The sequence below is a fragment of the Anser brachyrhynchus genome (genome assembly GCF_964034855.1).
Source record: "Anser brachyrhynchus genome assembly, chromosome: 18".
Taxonomy (NCBI): Eukaryota; Metazoa; Chordata; class Aves; order Anseriformes; family Anatidae; genus Anser; species Anser brachyrhynchus.
This window is the reverse complement of record NC_137711.1, coordinates 9,939,769-9,954,829: the sequence shown is the minus strand read 5'-3', so window position 1 is coordinate 9,954,829 and position 15,061 is coordinate 9,939,769. Positions and strand designations below refer to the sequence as shown.

General features: G+C 50.2%; 1 long non-coding RNA gene across 49 annotated transcripts in view; it reads right to left on the bottom strand.

Moving 5' to 3' along the window:
- The window catches only part of LOC308179825, a 185,499-nt gene that overhangs the window by 104,558 nt on the left and 65,880 nt on the right, over positions 1–15,061 (bottom strand). For 31 of the 49 annotated variants that reach the window (XR_013940557.1, XR_013940584.1, XR_013940585.1 and 28 more), the window contains exon 3: positions 2,313–3,556. The exons of the other annotated variants lie outside the window; for them this stretch is intronic. This is a non-coding gene — a long non-coding RNA (uncharacterized lncRNA). The remainder of the gene's footprint in view (positions 1–2,312; positions 3,557–15,061) is intronic. 49 annotated transcript variants of the gene reach the window in all.

Here is a 15,061-nt window from a genome sequence, read left to right as displayed (position 1 = left end):
TCTGGTTCAGCTCCCAGTGCTGGGGTGTGGAGCGGGCGAACCATCCCTGCCAACACATTTCACCACACAGCAGCAAAGAGCAGCCCTGAACCCCAAAAACTGCACCTGCCGAATGCTTCATGCCCCTTGCATGAGCGGCACTTCCCCAAAGGAGCTACCGCCGGGTGGGGATCAGCTGGCGCTTTCGCCCGCCCTGTGCAATGCATTTCCCTTTTATTCTTTCCCTCCCCTTTTACAGTGGTAGGTGGGAAAACAGAAGAGCAATCTTTCATCGACATCAGAAGCCATCAATCATCCTCTAAAAACAGCTGAATAATAGAACAAAAAGAGAAAGAGAGAGAGAAAAGGGTTGGGGCGGGTCCTTGGGTATGGAAATGCCTGTCCTGGTGAAATATACTGTAAATTAGTCTGAGACAGGGGAATTTGGAGCCAGCAGGGTCCCCAAAGCTCGCTTAATATCAACTCCAGAAACATTACACTAATGTGTTTTTAAATATGATTTACAGGATGCTCTATCTGAGAGCATCAAGTGATGGAGGAAAATGAAGAGCTGGCCTGGCATGAATAATGTGCTTCGGGGAGGCAGCCGCCGGCTCCCTGCTGCAGGACGCAAGGCTGGAAGGCAGAGGAAGAGAAGCACTCGAAGGGCGGCACGGCTGCCTCTCCAAGTACCCCAAATCTGCTGGAAGTCAGAGCACTGGGGATTTAGGCACATGCTTCTCATCATCAGGAGACACTCGAGCTGTTAGGAATGAGCACCCTAAGGAATTTAAATGGCCTGGACCCCTGCACAGCCCAACCCCAGGGGACAGAGTCCCAAGCTATTGTTGTGGTGCATGAGGCTGAACCACAGCCACCTCTACATTGGGATGCAGGTACCTCTGTGCTCCCTGGAGCAAATGCCGCCTCTCCCCAGGACAAGGCCTCCTAAATACATTAAACAACCCCATTAGGATGAGTCTCAGTGGTTCAAACAGGGGGAGATGGCACCAGTCCACAGGGACCCTCATTGTCCTGACTCCTTTGGAATGCCACTGCGATGGGCCAAACTCCACTCATCCGGCTGCAGGAGAAATCCCCTCCCAGCAGCAGAAGAAGCTCCTTCCATCAGCTTTCACAGAGATTCTTATTTTTATTTTTTTTTTACAAGGAGAGCAAACAAGCAACTCCCCACGGTAAGAGCCCAGCCAACGGTGCTACAGGAGCAGTGAGCAGAGCAGCAAGGAGTGGGGGCGTCCGCCTGCTGCCCCCCACGCTGAAGACAAGCAGATGGCTCCAGCTGCAGAGGGACAGGCTCAGCAAAGCGCTTAAGCACATGCTTAAGTTTCAGCATGCTAGGAACTGTTCCCCAGCCAGCAAAACACTTAAGCATGGGAAGCAAAGGAGACTCTGGCAAGGGATTGAAATTAAGCATGGTTTGGTGAACTTGGCCATGATGCTGTCATTCCGGTAATTTTCACCTGCTTCGACTTCTTTTTAGTGGCTTATTTTTAATTAAAATGTCCTTCAAGGAAGAAAATAAATACTTGCTCAGCTTAATGCTCTGTTTCTAATCTTGGTTAATCAGAGGATAACTGAATAAAACAAACAAATAACTCCACTGTAACACGTTCCTATAGCATCATCGTGCGATTCTAACAATGCACTTCAAATTATTAACACTCTTTGTAGCTCTATTCATCATCATCTTCAGTGTCAAGATACTTCAAGAGGCAAGTGAGCTTTTAATGAGCTCTCAGACCAACACAGGAAAGAAAAAATATATCCAGTGCATGCCACTTTAATGATCACCTAATTCGTTTCATTTCATCTCCTGTTATGATTTATGAATTAGGCAGAATGATCAGAGGCATTAAAAAAAACACTCACGTACACAATACCCAAAATAAGATAAATATGCTTTTACGTCCTGAAATATGTACCTGGATTGTATCTATACCTTTGCATCTTTGTGCCGGATTTTGTTTTTCCTTAGAAGCCCATGATGTTCTCACTTCCCAAGTCGCTGTGTAATTATGGCTTTGTCACATTGATTTAAACTCCTACAGCTCACAGGTCTGCCTGCTCGCCTTTGTGTTTTACACCAACACAAAGAAAACAGCTCAGGAAGGTGGTTCTTTGGCCCCGGGGTATTAATGAGTTGTTCCTTACAGGCTCTGCCTCTCTCCCTCGCTGACCCCAGCTCGTGCTCCCCCGAGCTGAAATGATTTCCATCTGTTGGCTGCAGGGAGGACGAGAGGCTCTGGACATTTCGCAAATGCAAGTGACCCCTCTAACCCCTCCCCGTGCAAGCACTTAAAACTTGCACTCACTTTTTATTTGTCCTGCAGCTATATCCCTTGAATAAAGGGGAACAATTTCCTCTCCACGGCGATGACTCTGCAGCTGGGTGCATATTCCCTGCAGATGCCTGTCGCGGGGTTTAGGAAGTGGTCGGTGATTTCCCGGTGCCCTTCTGGAGACCCTGCAAAGAGCCCCGAGCTGCAGCACAGCACACCGCATCAGGCTCTTCATGGCTTTCTTCAATCAACGACTTTCTAGGATTTTCTTTCAGACCTTTAAGACTCCTGAAGCCTGCAGTCAAATGTATCAGAGCCGACAAAACCCCGCAGGCTGCCTGCACCTCCAGCCGCTTACACTCAGCTCCGTCACAGGGACAGTGCTGCGACCTGTGTGTGGGCTTCAGCAGGGTGACACCAAACGTCCACATCTCGCTTCAAGGCTCTCCCGGCTGTGTGCGGGGCTTAGTGCCCACACAGCACTGGGAAGGGGGACAGGGAGCAAGCGTCCCTTCATCATTTTCCCAACAACAGCTCCAAGCACCTAGTTACAGAGCTTCAAATCCAACTGGCCTTCCCAACCACGCACCGTAATTCCTCCAAAGCTCAGTCCAGCACCACCAAAGCACAGCTGTGCTCTTCTCACCAGGCAGTGCCTGCTCACAGCCCTGCTTCATTGCCTGAAAGTCCCCTGCAAAATGTTTTACAGAGGTTACTTTTACCTGTGCTCTGCTGTGGTACCTCTCCACTTCTCCATGGGAGAAGGTCAGAGATTCACTGCTGTCCATTTGTGCCATTTCACTAGTGGTTTGTCACACCTCTCACATTTCTTACTGCAAGCATTCTCCTCCAACTGAAAATAGCAAAAGATCATAAAAGCAGGACTCAAACACCACCTGAGATACCCCTGACCCAACAGGTGCATGCAGCAGTCACCACCCAAAGCAGAGATCTCGGAGCCGTCAGCTGCGCGGGAAAAACTGCTCCAGTTTGAACAAGAGCCCTGGGAAGGCACCAAGCACCAGGGCCAGTCAGCAGCATTGTTTGAAGTGCTCAGTGATCGTGGTATTCTCTCACATGAAACATTTGTAAAGATGCACGTTGGAAAGCAGCCGGCCAATTCAGTGAATCTGTTCCAGAGCAGGGGCACGCGAAGCGGTGTAACCATCGCAGCATCCCTCCGATGGTCAAGTGTGGCGTAATTCAAGGCGTGTGAAGTAAATGATAGGAGCAGAACTAATGCCTCCATCAGCTGGCTCCTGAGACGGAAAAGGCACCTACGGGGAAATTAAAAACATCCTTCATGTCACTGGAAAAATAAGAGTTCCAGCAACCACTGGTTGTGCATTTCACAAGCTGCTCAAAGTATCTGATACATCCCTGTCTGCCAGCAGATAAAGGAACTCCGGCAGCATCTCACCAAATTCACTGTGATTTTTCATTGTAAACAGAAACCAGCAGCATGAACGGCAGCAGTGAACAAGGCGTTTTGCACTGGGTAGAAGTGACATGCGCCCTGCCACCAGGCCTCTGCAGCACGAACACTGAATTTATCCTGCAACAACCCCGGCTGGAGTGGAAGCAGCTGGCACTGACGGGCACCTTTTAGCCTACACCAGACATGACAATGACAGACACGTGGCTCACTGCTACAACCCCCAGAAATGTCGGTTGGTATAAAGAAAGAAAAACGCTGTCAGTGAGTACGGGCTGCCTTCAGGCACGGCAAAAACAGACCGTGCCTATGGATGCAAGCTGTCCGTACACTGAAGGAATTAATGACCGACCGTATGGGAGCACAGACACCAGGCCAAAGAGGCACCACCCAAATCTCACAAAGATCACTAGAAATAGCTCCCTCGGCTGTGGCCTCCCTCCTGAAAGCGTGGAAGAACTGAAAATGTTCAAGGGTTTGACAAAAAGCTTAGTTTTTCCCATAGCAACTTATGGATATGAATCAGGGCAAGAACGGTGCTGACAGGGGGAAAAGCCGAGGCGGCAGTGATGTGGTACTGACAGATCTTTTAGATGGAAGGGAAGACGAATGCTGATGCTAGAAATATTAGTGGAGAATAGTGCAGACCCCTCTGTCAGAAATCAATAGACACAGACTTATGTACTTTGGTCACATCACGCACCGAGATGAAAATAAACCTCAAGAAAGTAATTACGGACGGGAAAGCGGAGGGTCACTGCAGGAGGGAACGAGCAGCGAGGAGCTGGAGGGAGGCTCGGGGCAGCGCTGCGAGGCGGGCGGCCGACTGCTCGCTGAACGCCCCTGCCACGGGGAAGAAAGGGATGTGCCTCGTTGGTAACACGTCGATGAGATGACCTGGAAAGGAGAAAGGAGGGACTAGGAGGGGAGGAGGGGAAAGTGGCCAGTGCCGGCAAGCAAGGTGAAGAAACAAAAGGCTGCAGGACGCCCTGTATCCATTCACAGTAAGATTTCTGGGCTTGATCTCACATAAGTTTGTTCCCTTTTTTTTTTTTGGGCCATTTTTCAAAGGTTCCTCTGCAAGAGGGAAGGGAGGAAAACCAAAAGGTTTTGTTTGGAAAGCGAGGCCCTTCCCCAGCACACCCACCATGCCCCTCCGACCCTCCCATCACCACCACACGCTGATGCCACCAACACAAGGTGGCCGCTAGCACGAGCTCTGCGCACAGGAAGGACTGACAGACTCTGCAGGACATCCAAACCTGTGCTTGCCTTCCAAGGGAGCCCTTCCACAACGCACAGCCCACGCCAGGAAGGGCAGCAACTACATACCCAGGTGTCCTCCGCGAGGTTTACACTCCAAAAGCTGAAAAGGCTGGCACAACTGTCTGAAATAGCACTGCTAGAGGGAGCGAGTTTTAGACGTGCTTCCACGTCCAAGTGCACACGCCGATCTGTGTGCGCAGACATGCCTGAGCTGCACAAGTGGCATCTGCATGCACGCTGTGACACGCGGCACCGAGGCCTCACCGCCCCATTGTGACACCTCCTGCTTTCCTTCCGCTGCCTGCTGGCCTCGCCACACAGGTGCAGGTCCCTTCACCTCCACGTGAAGCTGTCACCGCTTCCTTCCAGGACCGTGGCTCTCCTCCAGCATCATCCACAGCCACAGGGACGCAGCGGAGCCCGCTGTAGCACACGGCTGCCGGAGGGACGGGGCTCTGCAGCGGGGCCATGGCGAAATCGTGTCCGTGTGGAAGGCAGCAGCGCCTCATACATTTCTGGAGATGAAGTCTCCGACTCTAAAACTATGATTTAAAAGCATTGCCGAAAGCAGGAATGGCAGAGATGGGAACCTAACTCACCCAGGCAAACTGCCACTTCCAGGAGTTGGGAGAGGCAGCTTGGAAAGGAAGGGAGCCCGTGAACCCAAACGGCATTTCCAGGGCTGCTGCTTCGAGACCTCTGTGAGGACCAGATTTCCAGCAAGCACCAACAACGTACTTCCCTGAAATCCACCCTCTCTGGGAGCTCTCAAGCACCAGAAGTCCCTATTTTACCCTTGAATGGTGAATGGCAACGGGTCGCACACAAGGCCCCTGGGGACACAGATGCCGCTCACCCTTGGCGGTTCATCAGAGCTGCCTGGATGAAGCGAGGCTTTCTGCAGAGCTGGCCCCAACCCAGCATGGCCGCAGCTGCTGGGCCACTGCCCCCGGGCATGGCAAGGCCCTTCTGCAGCGAGGACGGGTGACGGACACGCTCCCAAGGACCAGGGAGAGTTGTGGTGCTGACCCCGCTGCACAAAGCCGACCAGGCCATGGGAATACCCAACCTAGTGCTAAATCCCTTCCACCCACCTCAGCCAGAGCCTTACAACCCACTAATAAACTCCTGAATGATCAGCGCCCGCGAGTATCTGTGAGCTGCAAATATACTTTGATAAGAATCCAAACCCATTTCATGACAAAGGAAATTAAGAAGCAATTTTCAAGACTGAGAGCGCCTAATGAGAAGGCAAACACACCGCAGACCGCCCGAGCCAGTCCCAGCGCTGGTGCAGCTCAGGAGCAGGGTGATTGCTGGAGGAGCCCCTGAGATCCATCTGCCTGCAGATTACAGATAAGACACCAGATAAGACTATCTGACAATCCATTTTTTACATCAGCTACTTGTACCAGACAAGTCTGAAGAAGCTGTCAGCAAAATTCACGTAGTCAAGGTCTATTTTGCTCTCTCCAAATACTTACGGATTAGCTTTGCAAGCACCAAAAGAATGGCTTTAAGCACTCGTGCTTTCTCAGACCTCCCCAGCTGAGCCTTTGCATTCCTCTTCTGCACCAAAACCCAACCAGAGCCGCGCCACCCTTCGGTGCCGCAAGCTGCTTCTCGCCACTAGAGCCACCCTAAAACATGACTCAAAACCTAATCAGCGGGGACACAATGCCTCAGATTTCACCAGGATTAATTCTGATTTCCTCTGGCTAGAGTGTGTGCAAACACCACCAGCTTCTTAAATTAAGAAAATAATTCAAGGTACGTCCGATCCCTCTCCCAAGCCAGCAGGTCAGGGGGGGATGCCTGTTTCCACTGGGCCTTTGATCTTTGCTGCCTGACCTTGCTTTCGGCAACCTCGGGGGGGTCAGGGAAATTGTTTTCGGAGACCCGCAGCCTATCGATTTCTGCTGAAGGGGAGGGACGCCGGCATTGTCATGGTAATGGCAGACCCCAAAAGCCCGGCGGCAGGTTAGGCGTGCCAGCCCTGGCCGCCACCACGCTGTCGAGGGCATGCCTTGCTGCTGCGGAGGGCAGCGATCTGCCAGTCAGTTCCACCCCGTGAAAGCTAAGGTGAACGCGAGGAGACCTCGCCACCTGTATTATAATACGCAGCTGTATTGAAATTTTCCTGGCAGAGCTGAAATTTTAATGTTTAATTTACTTGAACTAATGGGTCACAAAATTCCCATCTACGCTGGAAATACTAATGAACCTTTGGATGGACAGAGAGACCTCCAAGCTTTGATCCTTTTCACGGCTGTATTTTAAAACAAGCAGTTCCTTAAGAAGGTTAAGGAAGCAATAATAAAGAATTTTTAGTGTGTGTACATGATCATTCCATACTGATGCACTTCAGCTTTAATAATATTGTATTAAATTTTATTGTAACCTTGCTGACATTTACTGCAAGAGAAAGTGCGTAAGCTTAACAGCCTTATAAAATACAGCCCAGTAATGTACCTATAAAGCATAATATTTCTATACCGATGATGAGCTATTGCAATTGCATCCAATTTAGTGGCTCATTATTAACGAGCGCAATCACCTTCCCAGTCACATGCTCCGAGACGCAGCGCAGTATATTGATGCCATTTCACATTTTACAAGGCAGCTGCTCCAATTTTGCTCAGCGGCACAATGATCTGACAGTGGAAATTCTCTTCTCGTTATGAATTAGCTGTAAAACGCACCTGATGATAAAGGGGTAAATCCTCATGCACATCACCAGGGCTCTGCCTTATTCAAAGGAGGGAAATTAGTTTACGCTGGCTGAGATCAGGCCTATTAAAGCTGACGTGCCGCCTTCAACTCCAATAGATAGTCTTTTGCTGAGAAGTGATACTGTTTAGTAAAATTTTGATAGAAGAGACTATTATTGAAGACCTTTTTATGGTCTAATATGGCTCAGAGTTAGGTCTCCATATAACCTGTGTCCGCAGGCTGCTCCAAATGCCCTGGGCTCCTGTTGGAGCCCAGCTCTCCAAGAGGCTTTCAGGAAGCCCAGCCGGTGCCTAAATGTCTTGGTAAATCTGAGCCTAGTGGTATATGCTGGAAAAACACATTTGGCATCACAAACTGGACTTTGGGGGAATTTCAGCACCTCCTCTCATGAAAGCACATCTGAAAGTCACTGTATCCACAGCCGCTTATTCCTAGAAGCCCTTAAGGCTCTCAAGTGACCTCTCTTTGGTCTGTTCACTTCCTAACAGAAGTTCCCAGGCTTTCCCAGACCTATCCCATTCCAGAGGGCCAAAGACCTGCTGGGATCCAGAGACCTGGCTAAGAAATTGCTGAATTGCCCTTATAAATCCAAAAGAGGCCTCTAAGCAAGTCCTCCAGATCCTTCCCAAAGGCACCCAGGATGAGGTGCTGGAAGGAAGTACAACCTTTTCTACTGAAGAAGAGAAGACAAGACAAGGACACAAACTTCAGCACAAGCAACAGGTTCAGCTGCCACCTCCAACGAACACAACTTGTCTTCTCCCCAACCCTTACGCTACGCTGCTTTCAACGCTCAGTTCAACAGAAGGCTTTCACAATCACAGCTGCAGATTAACATCACTCAGAGACCAAATCCTGCGGTTTCTTGAAGGGTACAACCTTAAAACAGGCAGAAGAGGAGCACTTCTATGCTTGAAAATGCCTACGAGCTTTTTGACCGTGGATTCCACACCCCCTTCAGCTGTACTGAGGCACAAGGAGACGATGGGGCAAGACCTCCAAGATGTGGTGGGTGTCCCTAGCATGAACCAGAGTTCAGGGTGTCTACGAACCTCTCTCACGCGACAACACCCAGTGCAATGAAGTCCTCAAGAGCAGCCGGGGATTTTCGGAGCTGTCAAGGTGACAGAGCCTCAAAGCAATCGGTGCTGCTCAGCAGGATGAGACAAACACAGCTGGTACCTGGAGGAGATTAATTCAAAGAGTCATCTTGGCTGGGAGACAGGGAAAGATTTTGAGACACTGTGTATGTGGGGTAAAGAAAATAAGTAGTTCATTTTCTTAGAGCATTAAGCTGTAATGGCTGTCAAGGGGGATTACTGATATTGTTATGCCAGTGTCAGCACATGTTGTAGAACAGCTATATTTTGAATTTCCATACTTGCTTAATTTAATGTTCGGGTAATCTGACAAATGAAACAGGGCCTCAAAGACTCCTTTTTCCCCTCTTCCTTTAAAAAAATCATTCTATTAAGAATGTTAAAATTCTTGGGAGCAAGAGCTGGCATACATGGAGGGCACACGCTAATTTCATTTATGCTGAGATTTGCCTTCTGTTAAGCAACAGAAAAACAGCTAATCAAGCATAATTCAATAATACATCATCTGCAGATGCAAAGACTCAGAAGATTGGTATGGAGCTTTGCCTATTTACATGAGCTGATGATCTGGGCCAGGTGCGTTTAATTGCGCACGGGGTGTGGGTGCACACCTAAATAACTCCTCTGATGGCTCCTCCCCAGCTTTGGGCTAGCTGCGATCTGGGACAGCTTCCAGCACAGGGCTGAACAGCCCCCAGGCTCCTCCGTGCCATGGGCCCGGGGCAGCCGAGGCAGCCCACCTGCCCGGGCAGGGCGCGCTGGCCAGCTGCCACCGTCCCTATCGGCCGGTGCTGCCCCAGGCACAGCCCGTTGCTCGGGGACCGCGGAGGCCGGGAACCTGAGGTCAGCTGGCGACACTGCCACGCTCCCTGCGTCACACCACAGGGTGCCCTGTGCGTCTGTGTCACGCTGCAGAGCACTTAAAATAACCCCAAAACAGCCTTACGGCTCCTGGCAGAAAAACCCAGATGGGAAAACACGGTCTGCTGCGGTGGCGCGTTTCCACCACCCTTCTCAGCATGGGCTGTGTTGTAGGAAAAAGTTTCCCCACGTCAGACCCCAGCCTACCTGCCACGGGCAGCCCTGCCACCACCCCGCAAAACGCTCGGATCCCCCAGCCCCTGAAGCTGCTACCGGCCCCGCACAAAGCGGGTCAGAGCCCAGCTCTGCTGCAGCCGATACGGGGGGGCATTTCACACCGAGAGCAAATCTCACTTCGTGTTACATCGATCAGAGCTGTCTAGAGGAACGCAACTTCGTTTTATAGAGGGTTTCAGTCCTCCTTTTCTTCTTATCATTCAGACTCAAGCAAACAACTCAGCTGGTTGAAATTCCCTGCCCAAGAGAACAGAGGCAGCGCAGGAGGGCTGCTGTGGGCTGCAGCCACGGCCCAACAGCCCCAGGCTCCTGGGCAGAGACCGCGAGGACCTCAAGAGGTTCCTTCAGACCTCTGAAATCAGAAACATCCTCACTAACCAGACTCTTTGGCAAAATGGCAAATTCCATCCCCTAAATATTTTTTAAGTGTTACTGCTAAGCAGCTCCATAGATCAATGTCATACAGGAGGGTAAAAAACCTCATGTTACAGACTCCCTTAAAAGAAACCAGGTACGACCTCTTTGCCAACGCTGCTTCTGGCCAATATCTGATGCGTACGAAAAAGCCGTTTGGGGAGGCTGGGGTGGAAAAATCACCGATAACAGACAGGCTTGCAGAGATTGTGCTGTGCACAAGGACACTGGCCCACGGACCGGTTCACACATAGCCAGCAGAGAGACTCTTCCCTTTGTTCTCCATGCCCTGTTCTGTTGTTAAGGCTCTGTGCTAATTTCCCTGGAATTACTATGGCACATTTGTAAACACACATGAAAAGCAGACAGCTCTCTGCAATCACTGCTGTCTTGGGCTATTAAGTATAATATTTAGCTCAGCCAGATGCCGCCAGAAGTTCGCCAAGCCCATAAAACAAGCTCAATCACATATTTTTGAAAACGAGAACACGAAGCCATTTTGGAAGAGTTTACGTATATGTTTGTGCATTTGTTCCCTTCCATCTGGCCAATTCCCTCCCAAGGCGGAGAGCTGATGCCCAAGGGAGGAAGCTTTTGCATGCAGCCACCTCTCAGCAACGCCCTCCCGAAGCAGGATTGCAGGATTGCTGTCAGCCCCCCTGGCTAGAGCACATTCACGCACCACTTCTCACTGCAGAGAGGATGAGAAGATGCTGTTGCTTTTGATGGCACTCAGAGGAAAACAGCACCTTGAGCTGTCTGCTGGGTGAAGACCTCAAGGGCAGCTGGTTCCAGCGTACCACAGAGGCAGTTTGCAGGCTTTCCGGGTGCTAAAACCCCAGCACGTTTCAAGCCTTTCTCTCCCCTTAAGGCTGCTTGAAGGAGCTCTGCAGAGGAAGGACACCACCACAGGCTCCCGACCCACAAACACACCTGTAAACCCTTCCAGACCTGAGCACCTCAGTAAGGTACCTGCATGTGGATGGGCTCTGCCCCACGAGAGCTTTAGGCTGGAGGTGCCAGAAAGGCAACGCGGGATGTGCTCTTACGGCCACGGTGTCCTGAGGCTCAGGGCACCCCCAGCCCCGTGCTGGTGCTGCACATGCTGAACTGAACCTGGCCAAGAGCTCACATGGGCAGTCATCCCATGGCAAAACAGGGCAGGAAGAGGAAGGCAAAGGACGCCAGCGTATTAAATCTCTCAAGCTATGACCCTAGAGCATACTTAATTATGTCCCAATGCTGAAAGTGCTGCAAAGACAAGAAACCTGGAAAATCCTAGGAGGCACCCAAGGGCAGCTACACCAGGAGCAGCCAGACTGATGGATGTCCAAGGCCTGATCCAGCCCATATATCCGCTCCTATAACCACAAAGAGGGCAGGGAACCCCCAGGAGACAGCTACAAAACACCCACCTTTTTTTCAGGGAAAAGCCTCCTAAGTCCCCCGTGCCCGAGCCTGTCACTTGCTCTGACGTGTCCCACCCCAAGCACTGAGTACAGCAATGCTCATCCCTGCACAAACCAGCCAAGGACTTTTTCCTATCTTCTATAGGAAGCTCTGGCTGGTTCAACAAACGTTTTACACCTTTTATTTATTCTTCAACCAGCTTGGAGCAGCACAAGCCCCTGCAGCCGCACCTCCTTTAGCCTCGCACTGGGGCTGCGCTGAAGCACTCCCTGCCCTGGGCTCCACACCCTGCGTCGCACACAAGCACCCATGGGAGATGCCATCTCTTCACTGCGCACCCAGACCCTGCCTGGTACGACAAAAAGCACCTGAGCTGCTGCCCAACAGAAGTAAGAGTAGTGTTCCTAACAGCACAGGTAATAAGGATGAAATTCCAGCAATAGCGCATGCATCGAGCCCAGATGAGCAGCTTTTGAGTTCACCCAGCCCAAAGGAACATCCCAACTCGGCCTCATCCGGAGTGTCCTCGCTGCTTCCCAAGGCCACGTTAGCCAAACCAGCGGCTCGCTCTAAGACAAAAGCCCAAAAATCAACCAAAGAGGAATAAAACCAAGCTCCTGGCAGAGGCATCAGCAACACGCATGGCACCAAACTCCCGCACGTGCCCCCACGGCTCCTGCTTGCAGAGCCCAGAGCCCAGTCGCTCCCTGGTACTGGTGGCAAGGGTGCTGGGGACAGTGGCCACTGGTCCCCTCGCCAGCCCCTGCGGAGAGGAGGATCTGGAGCTGTGGAGGAGCATCTGGAGCTTCAAAGAGGAGCATCCGGAGGCTCCCAGGGTGAAGCTGTCCGGGGCCAGCACTGCGCACGTGTGGCTTTCGCAAGCCGACGGGAGGTTTGGCTGGTAGGTCTCGAGCCGATCTGCGAGGCTGCGGGGTTGAGATGCTTGGCCCTGCCCAGAGCCAGAACACATGTTTGTGGGATATACAAACCGCTTGAAATAGAGGCCACAGAGGACCCATTAGAAATTCAATATTAGCTTTGTAAAATTGCTAATAATTAGCTACAGCTCTTTTCTCCATCACAGCAGCTGGTGACATGAAAGTGATTAAGTTTCTAATGAATAGATTAGGGTTACTGAATATATTAAATAACAAGGTTTTTAATCAACTGTTTATTGATTCCAGCAAGACAGTTCTGACGGCAAAAAAACCACTGGGTAGCAGTGGAATTTATTTATGGGCTAGTGTTCTACATCAGAAATAATTAAAAATAGATTATTTTTCACCAAATCTAGAGCTTTTTTCTCTTTGAGGCAGCTCAATATGGATTAAATTAACTGCAAATAATAAATTAAGGGAGAATTGAAAGCTAAATTCAGAGTGGAAAGGTGCTCAGAGCTTGGCAGTCAATCTTTGTTTTTGCTTGTTGTGACAACATCAGCCAAATATTTATTGCCTGGATTTAGTCGGCAGAGAGAGAAGGCTGGATGAGTCAGGTACAGACTTTCCCCTGACACTCTCCCTGCCCTCCAGCCTCATAGGAAGGACCCAAAAGAACCCCATCCCAAAAGCAAACTGGAGTCAGGATGGCCCCAAGGAAGGCAAACCTTGATTCTCCCGGGTTGGTTTGTAGGGATAGCACTAAAACTGAGGTGCGAGACGCAGCCGTCATCCTCACTGGTTGTCAGAGGTGACACACCACAAAGCAAAGCATGACCAGGGGGTCAACCTCGCAGCTGGAAAGACATCTCCAACCAGCAACGAGACCTTTGCACAGAAAAGCTGCGAATCCACCGGTGACATCTCATGTCCCAGCTCTTGTCACCGGCGACATCTCATGTCCCAGCCCTTGTAAACAAAGCTAGGAAACCATTTCCCTCTGCTCGCTGGGGATCTTTCCAGTGCTGCCCATCAACCTCCAGGTCCAGCCAGGAGACCAACGAGCACATCCCACACTCTTTAAGCAGTTTCCATTGCTGCCACGCAACACTCCCGTCAGGTTCAGAGGACCCCGACTGCACCCCTCCATGCGGTGGGATCGAGGATGTCCTGCGGTTTTAATTACCCGCAGTGGAAACCAGCCGGAGGAAAAAGAAGAAACGTTTAGGAGCACTAACTTTTTCCATGGCTCCAAAGGGCTGAGCAACTTTCTGCCAGTACATACAGCTACCTAGGGGTCTATTATTTTATTAAGGGATATTTGAAGTGCTCCATGACATAAGCAGATCCATAATATATATACACTGCATACGCATACGGAGCCGTTTATAGAGCAAATCTTTCTAGCCCTGATAGTTTATAATGTAGAGGACCTTTAGTCTGGCATTGAACCAAAGCCAAATACTGCATGTGCTGTTTAAATCACTGTAATGCAGAGAAGACGTTTTTCTTTGGAGCCACGGTAGAAGCAGGATTCCCTGGACGGCTTTGCTCTGGAAATGGCAGCTGTTTGAAGCTGCCGCGCAGGTCTGCATCAGTACAAGCAGTGCCTGTAAAAAGGTCTTGGCATGCAGAGGGTCGTTGATGGGATCAAAGGGATGGGATAAATAAGCTTAGGGATTGTCGTGTTTTGTCCACGGTGTGCTGTACGGTTACTGCTCTCACATACGTGACGTGGGTTGGCGTACAGAGAGCATGTGGAAACAGGTTGGATCCTCCCGACTTTCACAAGCAACACAACCATGCCATGTGAGTGATGCAATCCCCTTCCTTCTGCTGTTTTGTCTGTCCAGTATGACTTCATTCCCACAAGGAAGTTAGATACAGAGAAAATACAAACCAGAGACTACTGACAATTACCTACCAGGTTTTCCTTGCAGCAACGCCCCAGCTTTAAGATCAGACACCTGAGATGTGTATTCTAGATCTACAGCCCCCAAATCTGTAATATTAATATCTAACTCTGAAACTACATATTTATGCCAAGTAACATGACTGGAAACCACGTATTTAATCCTAGAGAGGTAGATGCAAGATCGTCTATGTTTTGTAGTCCAAATGCAATTTGATCAAGTTTTCCCTTTTTCATTCTGCTTAGCCTCTGACTCTTCTCTCTTACATACGGGTGGGGTGACACAATTTTGCAGTCCAGGCCCCTCAGATTTCAGCTCATCAGCTGATGATTGTTCGAAAACTACCCATGGGATATGCCCACTAAACATCCTCTCTAAGCAGAAACCAAAATGTGAATGCATTGCGTACACGAGGCTTCGGTGGGAATTTTACAGGCGCAAATTCCCGTTAAAGGATGTTAAATTTCAACTTCAAGATCTGTCTGAACATACCATAGTGCCTGCACGCCTGGGACAGCACAACACCTTCAGCCTG